Source organism: Schistocerca americana, chromosome 7 (assembly GCF_021461395.2).
Source record: "Schistocerca americana isolate TAMUIC-IGC-003095 chromosome 7, iqSchAmer2.1, whole genome shotgun sequence".
NCBI lineage: Eukaryota > Metazoa > Arthropoda > Insecta > Orthoptera > Acrididae > Schistocerca > Schistocerca americana.
In genome coordinates, this window is record NC_060125.1 from 101,842,177 (window position 1) to 101,856,019 (window position 13,843).

Here is a 13,843-nt window from a genome sequence, read left to right on the forward strand (position 1 = left end):
GAAAAAGAGAAATTCGTTGATATCGAATATAAATTTAAGTATTAGGAAGTCTTTTTCCGAAGGTATTTGCCTATCATGTAGCTGCGTACAGAAGTGAAAAGCGGACAATAAACAGTTCAAATAAACTAAAACAGAAACTTTTGAAATTTGGTGCAACAGAGAATCGCTGATCGTTGGACGGGGAGACCAGATAAGTAAGAGGTGTTTAATTTTATTGCAGAGAATCGAAATTTATGACAGGACTAAAAGGTGAACAGTAAATCTGCATGTACATACATACTATGCGAATTACTATGAAGTGTATGTTAGAGAGCACTTACCAAGGTATCACAAGTTAAGATTTCCAATCCCAGTTGTGCAGGAGGAAAGACTGCTTAAATGCCTCTGTCTGTATTGTAATTAGTCAAATTATCTCTTCCCATTCCGATAGTTTTAATCTAGCTGTGTCCAATAGCTACAGCACTTTGGGGACTGAGGACAAAAGCATTCATACAACCCCAGAAATTCAGAAATAGTCTGACAATATAGGGCATAAGCTGAGAGCTAAGTGCAAGTATAAATTTTTTAAGAAGAATAAGAAAGTCTTACTGCTGGGTGGAAGTCACAAGGGGGGGGGGGGGGGGGAATGTCAGACATGAAGTGATTACCAGGTAACTAGTATTTTTAAGTTAAGAGCAGGGCTTAGACATGTCATATGTGAATTAGGCTCTTTGGGAAATGATCTTGAAAAAGAAGATCACGTAATAATAGCGAGGGGTTGACATACTGCTTCCTTAAGTTTTCTACCATCGTTAAACTATGAAATATTTAATCAACAATAACTTTCCTTTATTCTGCTTGGTGTTTATATTTCACTGCAATTGCTATAAGTTAGATACATGTCATGCAAAGTTGGGAATGAACATTTCCCTTTTATGTTAACTGCTGTGAAGTCTAATTTCAGTTTATCTTCTGTGAAGTGAAAATGAAGTTGGATGGTCCTCAGGTTTTAATATTATTAAATCAAATATGTCATCTCTGGGGTTTATTTTACATTTGCAAGGAAATGACAATGTGAGCCAAATTAGTTTGCCAAACAAAGTAAACAAACTGAAATAATACCAAAGCATATGGTCACAAAAATATTTATAAGTTTTTAAAAATTCCTATCTTTGTTATGTATTAAGGTGTAGTTCATTTTATTACTGAAATGGAAATGAAGTCCCATGCTTCTTTACAGAGTGTAGGGGAACGATGCGGGAGACCCGCACCGCCTTACTAGGCAAGGTCCTAATGGAGGTGGTTTGCCGTTGCCTTCCTCTGACCGTAATGGGAATGAATGATGATTATGAAGACGACACAACAACACCCAGTCATCTCGAGGCAGGAAAAATTCCTGACCCCACAGTTTACAATATTTTAACAGTCTTGATGTCACGACTGCTTTAACAATCTCACTTAAATTTCTTTGCATCACAGTTTTTTTTACAAATATGAGCTTTTAGTTACAAATTTGTGATGTTTTTATTTGAATTACATTTGCTTTCATTTTGTGGAAAAGTACAAATTATTTGTTAATATTCAGCATCAACACTCTTTCATAGGTCGTTGTTGGCTGCAGCTTCATTTCGAGAATACGTAACTTCTTACTGCATAGGGAAGGATTCTGACTCAGCTTAAAAGGATGTGTTTCCAATGACTGAGCAGACCAATCCTGCCATAAAACATGCACTCATATGAATTACAGTGAATGGTTTTAGGAGGGTGGGGTTTTAATTGATGGAGCTTTCTTACTTGTTGCTTGGCCTCTTCATACCTGCAGTGTACAGTGTGCAAATAGTTTTCCTCCACAGTAAGCAGTCCAAGGCACATTCTTCCCATGGTTGTATGTTTAAACCAGTCATCTTCATGATGTGTTTCTGCTGGTTGTCAAAACACTTAAGAGGGGCTGCATGAGGTCTACGGCCAAAGCAGAGTACTCTATAAAGAATTTAAAGGGGAAGCCTGGTATCAGTCATGCAGTGAACATAGCCTAATCATCTCATCTGATGAGGGATGGTGGTTGCCTCAACGCTGTGCTTTTTCCAGAACTACAGTAGTGGTCACATAGCCCTCCAACTTAATGCCCAAGATGTATCTCATTTTCGGTTAGTGGAAGTGCTCTAGTTTTTTGATATCACAGCGATAGAGTGTCAAGTTTCACAGCCATATAGTAGCACAGAAATGACAACAGCTCTGCACAACATGATTTCAATACGCAGCATTAGGTCTTTATTCATGAAGACTCTGTGCATTAAACATCTGGATGCTGCTTGAGCAACTCCAATTCTTTTATTGACATCCTGTTCACAGGGACACCATTCAGACAAGATGCTTTCAAGATACGAAAAGCGATCAACGTGTTCCAGTATTGTTTCTAAGATGAAGATATTGAACTCAGGGAGTGTTATTCCTGGGGCAGTTTGTGTGAGTATTGTGTGAGTACCTTCATTTTTTTCACATTGTTGATAGGACTAAAGTGATCACATGCAGTTTTAAAGCAGTCAACTGACTATTGTAACTTTGCAGGTTTTGAAGCAGAAATGTGGTGTCATCAGGTAACCTGTGTCCTTTTTTGTGAGTAAAGTCTTGCCAGACTGAAGAGACCTCTATCAAAACAAAACTTCATCTTCATGCGTTGCTTGTTTGCAGATGATTCATACAACCTGGCACCCATGTACACTGCAAAGAGCATTGAAGCGAGCACATAGATTTGTTTCAAACCCTGAGTGGTTGAGAACAAAACTGATGCAGAGTTAACATGAAGGGCCCACCCAGATATGCCATCATGGAAAGCTTGAACAAATTCCACATAGCATTCAGGACATAAAGTGTTTCATGCCAGAGCTGGCACTGAATCAAAGGCTTTTTCCAAGTCATAGAACACTAAATGTAGAGACCTCTGTTGCTCTCTGCATTTTTTCTGGAGTCGTCTAGCACAGAAACATCATATCTGTTGGGCCTCTGAAGGTTCAGAAGCCACAATGAGATTCAGGTAAAATTATCTCTCAAATGATTTGGAGTTGATTTAATAGAATTCTTGTAAGAACTTTATCTGCAGCTGGAAATAGCAATATACCATGGTAGTTCCCAAATACATTGTGATCACCTTTCTTGAGGATAGTGATGGTGGCAGTATTCTTCAAATCATCAGGTACTTCCCGAGTTTCCCAAACAAAGAGGATGAGTGTAAAAAGGCTAGTGTTCAAGGATATACCTCCATTTTGTATCCATTCCAGAGTGATGTTATCAAGACCAAGAGCCTTTTTCGATATTAGGTACACAACAACTTAACACCACATAAAATTCTTTTCCAGTCACTAGTCTACAAAGGAAATAATTTATAGAAAGTGCCACAGTTAACATGATGCAAACAATTTGTTGCCCCTTTAACTGATATTTTTGTCATACATTATTAGTTTTACCTATTATGATTCTTAATTACAGACTTAAGCAAAATGCTCAAATTACCAACCAAAAGTGTCTCTTTTCTATTCATGATTGTATATCAATGCCATGAAATGAGAAGTTACAATATTTATAAAAGCGAATATATTGTCGCAGGAGAAGCTGAGTAGTACTGTGGTGTAGCAGTTATGATACTAAACTGTTGAATGGAGGGTCATGAGTTTAAAACTCACCTGGACTGTACCATTTTAATTTCTATATTTGGTTCAAGTACATTCTAGAAGTATCCACAAATATCAAGAATCATTGTACTGGAATGTTCTGTAGCTGTATATATACTGTATGTGTTCTGGTCGGTGGCAGTTTGCTCCGCACTCTTGTATGTGCAAGTGCTGAATAAACCTTTGTTAAGTGAAGTTAGTGTTCATCATTCATCTAAGTACACCTTCTTCTATGTGACATTATTCTGGTGGAGGCACTGGGTACTGGAACTTGTGATAGCGCACATTATCAATGACACAGTAGCTCCCATCAGGCCACGACAGAGCCGCAGGTTACTTGGTGAGAAACCCGAGTTCAAGCCATATTCAACAGATCACAATCTACCAGAGACAGCAGAAGAAGAGGACGTTATGATGACAGCAACTGTGTGCCACCACATGAGACATCCTTCTAGGTTCTCTGGTGACGATGGCCGAGATCCAAACAAGTGGCTGAAGGTATATCAGTGTATGGCCAAATATGGGATGACACCGTGTGTTTGGCTAACATATTTTTCTACTTGGAGGGCACTGCCAAACAATGATATGAGAACAATGAGGAGAAGTTCACAAGCTGGGAAGTATTCCAGGCAGAACTGAGCAAGTATTTCAGCGACACACAACGACAGAAATGCAAGGTTGAAGATAAATTAAAGTGCAGGTTACAGCATCCATGAGAAACTACAGCATCCAAGATTCAAGATGTCTTGCAGCTTTGTAAAATAGTGGATCCTAGAATGAAGAAGGAAGATAAAGTTGCACATCTCATGAAGGGTGTTGCTGAGGACATGTATCGAGCCCTACTTCTGAAGGAGGTTTCGACAACAGATGACTTCATAAAATGGTGCCAGTATATGGAGACAATGCATCAAAAAAAGAATTACACGCAAGAGATTTGAGCAGCTTCCAAACATCGTATTGATGTCTGTGATGTAGGAAGCAACTGATTTCACAAGTGTTCTTCATCAGATAGTGAGAGAGGAAATTGAGAAGGCACTTGGATTGCATGGCGAGCAAAAAACTGAGACACTTCAAGAGGTCTTAAGGGAAGAAGTGGAACAGACATTGAACCCAATCTGTCGTCCTTCATTTCCCTTTAAAACGGTGAAAAAGTTGATACCCAGGCAGAGTTATGTTCCTACAATTCTGCATGAGGAACCTGTTTGGGCAGAAGGAAGACTGACATCTGGAGGACCCAGGATAACCAATCAGTATGTTTCCACTGCGGACGACCAGGACATGTGGTGCGCTATTGTTGAGAAAGGTGGTGGATATTTGATGATGCCTGCGCAAGAAGACAGCAGACAGATCTTAGCTGACGCCAACTCTGGGACGATGAAGATGAACAACAAAATGTAGGTGCAGGACGACGTAGGTCACCATCACCGCAAGCTAGCCACTGGAGAGGATGCTCTCCAACACACCAATCAAGGTCTCCATCGCCGTTTAGAAGCTCCAGCCAATCACCTAGCCACCACAACCTGGAAAACTAAAGCGTGGACCTTCCTTGGAGGTGAGGCTGTTGAAGAGAAAAATCCTCCGCCATTGATCACTACTAAAATGATAGGAAACTACGTCGATATCCTCATGGATGGCTGACCAGCCCAAGCTCTTGTGGCATCTGGAGCATCATATTCAGTCATTTCGGAGAAGTACCATCGCCCGTTGCAGAAAACTGTATTCGTCAACAACAAAACATCTCTGCTGAAGGTGGCTAATGGGAAATATGTAAAACCTACCGGAAGATGTACCATTCGTGTGGCCCTTAGAATTCGTCATCTCACAAGAGTGTAGTCATGACATAATTCTCGGATGGGCCATTATAGATTGTGGTCACTTGGAGATGATGCTAGATGAGATGAGATACTGTGGACAGGAAGATGCGTATCTGAGTGTGTGGAGACTATGTATGCTGGGTGAAGTGATCATTCCTGCAGTCGGTGCTAGAAAGGTAACTGTTACATGTCATGCCATGCATCAACCCATGGATCTTGTAGTGGAATGTAAGAGAAGCATATCACTGAAGAATAACTTAGTCATTCCAGCCTCTATCGTCTCATTTAAGAACGGATTTGGTGAATTGTGGATAGTTAACCGTTACCATGAATCGCAAATCGTTCCAAGATGCGTGTGCATAGCAAACACTGAGGCATTAATTGAAGAACAGCTGAGCATCATAGAAACCTCTCATGCCAAGTCTGTGGGCGAAATTAGTGCTGCCACTACGAGACAAGATCTTCTAGCTCGACTATCACCAGATCTCATGAAGGAACAACAGAAGAAGCTACTTGCCATTCTTCAATAGTTCTCTGAATGCTTCAATCCACAGGTGAAGAGGAAATTAGACAAATCGATAGTGAAGCACCAGATTAGCACTGGAGACCATCAACCAATAAGCCAGAGAGCATACCGTGTGTCAGCAATGGAACATCAAATAATTTGCGACGAGGTAGAGAAAATGATCAGGAATGACACCATTCAGCCTTCCCAGAGTGCATGGTCATCACCAGTGGTTCTCGTCAGGAAGAGGGATGGCAGTTGGCGCTTTTGTGTTGATTACAGGAAGCTTAATAAGATAACTAAAAAGGACATTTACCCTCTTCCACAAACTGACGATACTCTAGATTGTCTGAAGGGAGCTGAGTTATTCTCGACCCTTGACATGTACTCGGGATACTGAAAAATCAAAGTAGATGAGGCTGATCGTGAGAAAACTGCATTCATCACCCCTGAGGGCCTGTATGAGTTTGAGGTAATGCCGTTCAGTTTGTGTAATGCACCAGCAACTTTTGAACAGATGATGGATAGCCTTCTACGTCGCCTGAAGTGGACAATGTGTCTTTGTTATTTAGATGACATTATAGTGTTCTCAGAGACATTTGATGAACATATAAAAAGGCTGAGGGCCATTCTTAAGTGTCTCCAACAAGGTGGACTGAAACTTAATCCAAGAAAGTGTCTCTTTGGAGAAAAAGAAATCAAAATACTTGGACACCTTGTTTCAAATGAAGGTGTGCGGCCAGATCCAGAAAAGGTGAGATCTATAATGGTATTTCCTGTTCCTAAAAGTATTAGAGATGTGAGGAGCTTCCTTGGATTATGTTCTTATTACCGTCATTTTATCAAAGACTTTTGTATCAAAGCCAGGCCACTCCAAGAGTTGTTAAAAGCTGATGCTAAATTTATCTGGGGTGGTGCTCAACAAGATTCTTTTGATGTGCTGTGAAAAGCTCTGATGACTGACCCTGTATTTGGTCTGTATGATGAGAGAGCTCCTACAGAACTACACACAGATGCTAGTGGGTATGGGCTCGGTGCTGTTCTGGTGCAAATTTCAGATGGAAAAGAGAAGGTTATAGCCTATGCTTCTAGGACATTTACAAAAGCTGAGAGAAACTACTCAATTACAGAAAGAGAATGTCTTGCTGTGTTTCGGGCCATGTGCAAATTTCGACAGTATCTCTCTGGAAGGCCATTCATAGTTGTTGGTTGACAGGTCTTAAGAATCCAACAGGACAACTCACCAGGTAGGCACTATGTCTTCAAGAGTATGACATTACCATAGTATAGCCCCCCCTCCCCTCAGTAGCTGAGTGGTCAGTGCGACAGAATGTCAATCCTAAGGGCCCGGGTTCAATTCCCATTTGCATCGGAGATTTTCTCCGCTCGGGGACTGGGTGTTGTGATATCCTAATCATCATCATTTCATCCCCATCGACGCGCAAGTTGCCGAAGTGGCTTCAAATCGAAAGACTTGCATCCAGCGAACAGTTTACCTGATGGGAGGCCATAGTCACACATTTACACCATAGTGTACAAAAGTGGAACAAAAGACCAAGATGCTGACTGTCTCTCAAGAAACCCTGTGCAAGACCATCAAGACTTTGATGAAGATAGTGACTGTCTCACTGCACTCCAGGATCTCTCTGCTGAGCAGAAGAAGGACGGCAAGATATCTCAAATTATGCTTGCCTTAAATTGGTCAGAGGATGTGAAAGGACAATTTAAGGCAGTTAATGCATTACTTTGTAAGAAAAACTTTGATCCATTTGGAAAGAGGTGGCTACCAGTGACTCCTAAACACATACTCTTATATATTCTACAGAAATTCCATGACACACCTGAGGCCGGATGTTTAGGATTTGTTAAGACCTACAATACAATGTGCAAGAAATGTTTCTGGCCAGGTTTATTTAGGAGTGTCCATCACTATGTGTCACACTGTCAGGAATGCCAGAGGAGAAAGGCAGTTCCTCAGAAACCACCTGGCCGACTCATACAATTCCACTAGCCAAAATGCCTTTCCAGCGTTTTGGGATTGACCTCCTCGGACGATTTCCAATGCCTGCTAGTGGCGAGAGATGGATCATTGTTTGCACTGGTTATCTGACATGCTGTGCCATTACACAAACCATGAAAACAGCCGAAGCATCCGAGGTAGCCAAATTCATCGTGGAAGATGTTGTATTAAAACACAGTGCCCCAATGTTATTAATTACAGATCGAGGGAAAGTTTTTCAATCGAATCTTGTGACAGAGACAAACTGTCGATGCAACATTACTCATCACACGACAACTGCCTACCATCCGCAAACTAACAGGCTTACTGAATGCCTTAATAAGACCTTGAACAATATGCTATCAATGTTTGTCAATGCTGAGCAGAGCAACTAGGATGAGGTTCTACCTGTCATGATATTTGCCTACAACACCGCCAAACAAGACACCACAGGATTTACACATTTTTCCTGGTGCATGGGCATGAGGTGACTATGACGATGGTCACTGTGTTTCCGTTACATCCTGATAATGTGGACGACAACTACATTGGCCAGGTGTTAACCAGAACTGAGGAAGCTCAGCAGTTAGCTTGACTCCGCACACTGCAGGCTCAAGAAAATGATCGCTGAAGGTATGATGCCATCCTGTTGTCTACCAGCCTGGTGACCTCGTCTGGATCTTCTCCTATTTGGACAGTTGGTATCTCTGAGTAGCTCCTCAAGTACTACTTTGGACCTTATAAGATTGTAAGACAGTTGTCTGATGTTACTGATGAAGCTGAAGATTTCGACCCTGACACAAGATGACGACAGATCAGGGATACGATCCACGTCCTTTGAATGAAGCCCCATAAGGATCCTGCAACCCAGGGTAAATTCGAAGCTCCAGCGACAGGCAACAAGCAGAAAGATGATGAAGAGTGTAGCAGCAAAAGAAGTTCTAAGAAGATTACCACCAGGGCGAGAATCAGTCATCAGGAGTCAGAGTATGCAGGACCGATGACTTGTTCCTGGACTAGGAGGACGTAACACCAAGATGCTGTTCAGTTAAGGAGGGAGCAATGTCGGAGAAGAAGCTGAGTAGTACCATGGTGTAGTGGTTATGATACTAAACTGTTCAGGGTTGTGAGTTCAAAACTCACCTGGACTGTACCATTTTAATTTCTATATTCAGTTCGGGTACATTCTAGAAGTATCCAGAAATGTTAAGAATCATTGTACTGGAATGTTTTGTAGCTGTATATATATTGTATGTGTTCTGGCTGGAGGCAGTTCGCTCTGCGCTCTTGTATGTGCAAGTGCTGAATAAACCTTTGTTAAGTGAAGTTAGTGTTCGTCATTCATCTAAGTACACCTTCTTCTACATGACAATATCAAGGTTTTCATCAAAGATTGTGACTGATAACTTGTAGTGGATTGTCTAAGACAGTTACAGTTCAAGCTGCATGTAACATTCTGGGATGCCACGGACTCACTTACAGGACTAGGGAGGAAGACAGGTTTGAGGCACATTTATGAAACACATGACAAGGGACTCAGGAAGGTTTGTTGTGTCTCTACCATTTTGTGGTGGTACAGGTTAAGTAGGAGGATGCCATATGCACATTGCTTAGAAAACTCCTCACATTAGCATGAAGATTGTGTTATTCTTTGAGTGGTATGATAAGCTTGTAACATGGCAGATGAGAAGATAACGCTACAAAATTATGGATCCCAGGGATGGTGATCATTCCAATACACTGATCGCATATGAAACAGATATTTCTGTAGATAACTGCTAACATGTTCAACCTTGTTTTCACTTGGATGTGAGTACATAATTACTTTGTGGTCAGGTAGACATGTTTTTGACTTGCAGTTCATTATTTTACAAAAATTTCCTTTTATAGAAAAGTCCGAAAAGACTGACATGTCATCAGTTTCTGAAATTGCTTCTTTTATTTGTATATCCTAGAAATGACAGATGAATATTGTTGAAAGATAAAACAAAAGTACAATTAATAATTCTGCAGTTAAAACATAATTAAGAGCTATTCTGGCCTGACTGTTTGCAGAACATGTTATGTTAATTTTCAGATTGAAAATATACACTGACCAGTACCAAAATTATGTCCTCTATTTTATGAAGTATTATGCTCTATCAATCTTTTTTAAAAATTACAGATTCAATTACGTTATCATTCTAACATTGCCTCATAAGATATTGATTGCTATATTCATATCCATGTTTGAACTGATGTGCCCACAGTGGCAGCAGCAGTGGCAGTTGATGGTTCTTGGAGTTGTGTGTTTAGTTTTAGGTAATTCAAGATCATGCATTGTTTAATTTGTGAAATTATGAAAAGTTATGCTATGATTTTGGAATGTGAAAATGAACAGTGTTGTTACAATTTGGTGCTACTTCAATTAATAAACAGAAGATAAAACACATTCAACTGCCTCATTATGGTATTAATTATGTATCCAGGCAACTATTAATTCAATCCCCAAAGCTAAGTACAATGTTACTGGGAAAACACACAAGGGAGAAGGTCATTCACACATAAATGTGATTGATGCAGCTCTCCTCATTCAATTGCAACATACATAGTCCTTCTGGATGTCTCTGATATGCACTACTAGTTGCCAGAAGGACCCAGTCTGACCCAAGCAGTATTCATTCTATCCCACTGATTTCCATTGTGTTCACTGGGTCTTTGTTTTTTAGGATAAATTCATCCACAAGACAGATCTGGCCTTGGCAACCAGAGAAATTCATCATGTGCATGTGAGCTGTGCTTGTATGAGTGTGTGTGTTGTCTAATTCTGATGAAGGCCTGTTTGACCGAAAGCTTTGTTTGACAGTCTTTTTGTTGTGTTGATCTGTGACTCAGCATCTCCACTATGTAGTGGGTAGCAACTATCCTTTTCATAATGTTGTAATTATTCCATCTTGGATTTTCCATTGTTAGACAGAACTGTAGAGCAGATATAATTACAATTTATTCAGCTCTTAGTAAAACAAAATACTACAGCATACTACAGCTTGGACAAAGCCAAAGATATTGTAGAATATGTATTTATTATCCTCTCTCAACAAATCAGAAGCATTACCAATAAAAAGCACGAACTTTTCATACTCACACAGGAAAATGAAAGAATTGATGGAATTTAACCAGAATTGTTCTGCAAGAAAATGAAAGAATTGATGGAATTTAACCAGACTTGCTCTACATATCAGAGTATCACCTGCAAATCACTAAAACTGAGCGTATTCATCTTGATGGATACCAGCTAATAGCATGCTGGTGTAGAACTAATAAGAAGAAAAAGGGATGGCTCTACGGTGGAACGTTCAGACAAGTTTGTTGTCAAGGAGATGGATCCAAATTACTTGATAATAATATGATGAAGCATGCAGTAAGGGCTGGCTGTCATTGAGGGTTCTTTGGTTCCATGTCGCCCAACACTTTGTACTAATCATAACTTTTGTGTAACCATCTTTGTGTTTAGGATGCCTGGTGAACCTCTGTTCTACCCAAGAAAAATATCTTGCTGCTATGCAAAAGGTAACCTATATCATCACAAAATGGTAGACACACAACAAACCTTCCTGAGAAATCCCTTGTCATGTATTTCACAAATGTGCCTCAAACCTGTCTTCCTCCTTAGTTCTATAAGTGAATCGGTGTTCTTAGGTTCCAAAACTTTTCAAGATAATTTTAGCATCAGTATTGGTTTTAGCAAAGCTTGAGACTACCAGCTAGTGACAAACATGCACATAAAGTAGATTGTTATTGGAATGACACAAACCAACCCAGCTCTGTCTCTTTGATAATGAGATTTTCTACAGAGCAAATGTAATCACTGAATATAAGGGTAAAATCCTACACTTAACAGAACATAATTCCTTCCAGGAAATTAGAACTCTGGATCAGTTAACTTGACATTGTTCTATGTACTGCAATCAATCCTTTGTTCTACTAACAGTTATCTTTGGAAAAAAATCAGGTTTGTCACAGTCACTCTGAAATCATTTATTTATGAATCAGCTTGCACAGAACACCAGTACTTTTCTTGAAAAAGAGTGGCTGCTTTTCTCAGAAGTACACTGCCCTGTCCCCTTGAAATATGATTCAAAATACTATTATCTTGGACTGTCCTTCAGTGTGCAGAAACTCAACTTATCTCGTCGATCATGTGAGGCTCTGAATTTAGGGTCCGTGTTATTTTGACAGTCTTTCACTGTAATGCTTTGAATGTACTGAACATCATCGCAGGCTGGCACTCAAATTACAATTGGAAACCCTGCAGCAGCTTTTGTAGCAAAAGATATGCTGTTACGCTTTAAAATGTTCTTGTACTTGCTTACTGGAATCCATTGCACTTACTGAAAATGTGTGACTGACGGCACATAAACACAGAAGATTTTTCTTTGTAGCTCTGTCATGACTGCATAAATTTCCTATTGACAACTGTAGGGTACCAAGCACATTTTGTAAATTTCATTGTTTTTTGGGACTTATTACTTCCTCCCACACGTCTTGGGAAATGACCCCGATGAGAAATTAAGGGCTAATAATGAGACTTATTGAAACTCTTTCTTTCCTTGTGCCATTCAAGAGCGGGACAGGGAAGGGAGGAGATAGATTAGTGGTGTTACACACTGTCAGGTGGCTTGCGGAGTACTGATGTCACTGTGTCTGATGATTTTTTTTCTACAAGGTTAATATTCATGTCAAGTTGCTAGCATTTCCACAAAAGACAATTCCATATCTCATGACTGCCTCAAAGTAACTGTTGTACTCTATTTTTTGTGTCTGTACTGGTTACATTGGCTAAGACTGACATAGAAAATAACAGGCTGTTTGATTTATTTTACGGGTAGTCAGTATGTGAGGACCACGATAGTTTTCTGCCAAATTGCTTTCCTAAGAATTTAACATGTTCAGCTTCATTTAACTTCTGACCCCTGTGCATAATATGAATATAATTTTTTTCAGACTGTTTTAGAATTGCTCTACCTAATTCTCAGGACAAGCTGTAGTCAAAAGTTTTATTATTATTATTATTTATTTACATTTTCTTTGGGTGGAGCCATCGTAATGATGGCTTTTGCAAACGTCAGACTTAATACTATGGTTATATTTATACTTATAAAATACACCACATTCTGTAGCTGTTTATTTATTTATTTATTTATTGGTCCGTGGGACCACATTTAGGAGAAGTCTCCATGGTCATGGAACGAGTCAATACATGAAATTATAACACGATTGTAGAAACAGATAAAATGAAACAAGTCGTTAGTTTAAATAAAGAAAATCAAGAATGTAACACTGGAATTTGCTTAATTTTTTATCTCTTCCAGGAGCTCCTCGACAGAATAGAAGGAGTGAGCCATGAGGAAACTCTTCAGTTTAGACTTAAAAGTGTTTGGGCTACTGCTAAGATTTTTGTGTTCTTGTGGTAGCTTATTGAAAATGGATGCAGCAGAATACTGCACTCCTTTCTGCACAAGAGTCAAGGAAGTGCATTCCACATGCAGATTTGATTTCTGCCTAGTATTAACTGAGTGAAAGCTGCTAACTCTTGGGAATAAGCTAATATTGCTAACAACAAACGACATTAAAGAAAATACATACTGTGAGGGCAATGTCAAAATTCCCAGACTATTGAATAGGGGTCGACAAGAGGTTTTCGAACTTACACCATACATAGCTCGAACAGCCCGTTTTTGAGCCAAAAATACCCTTTTTGAATCAGAAGAATTACCCCAAAAAATAATACCATATGACATAAGCGTATGAAAATATGCGAAGTATACTACTTTTTGTGTTGAAATGTCACTTATTTCAGATACTGTTCTAATGGTAAATAAAGCGGCATTTAGTTTCT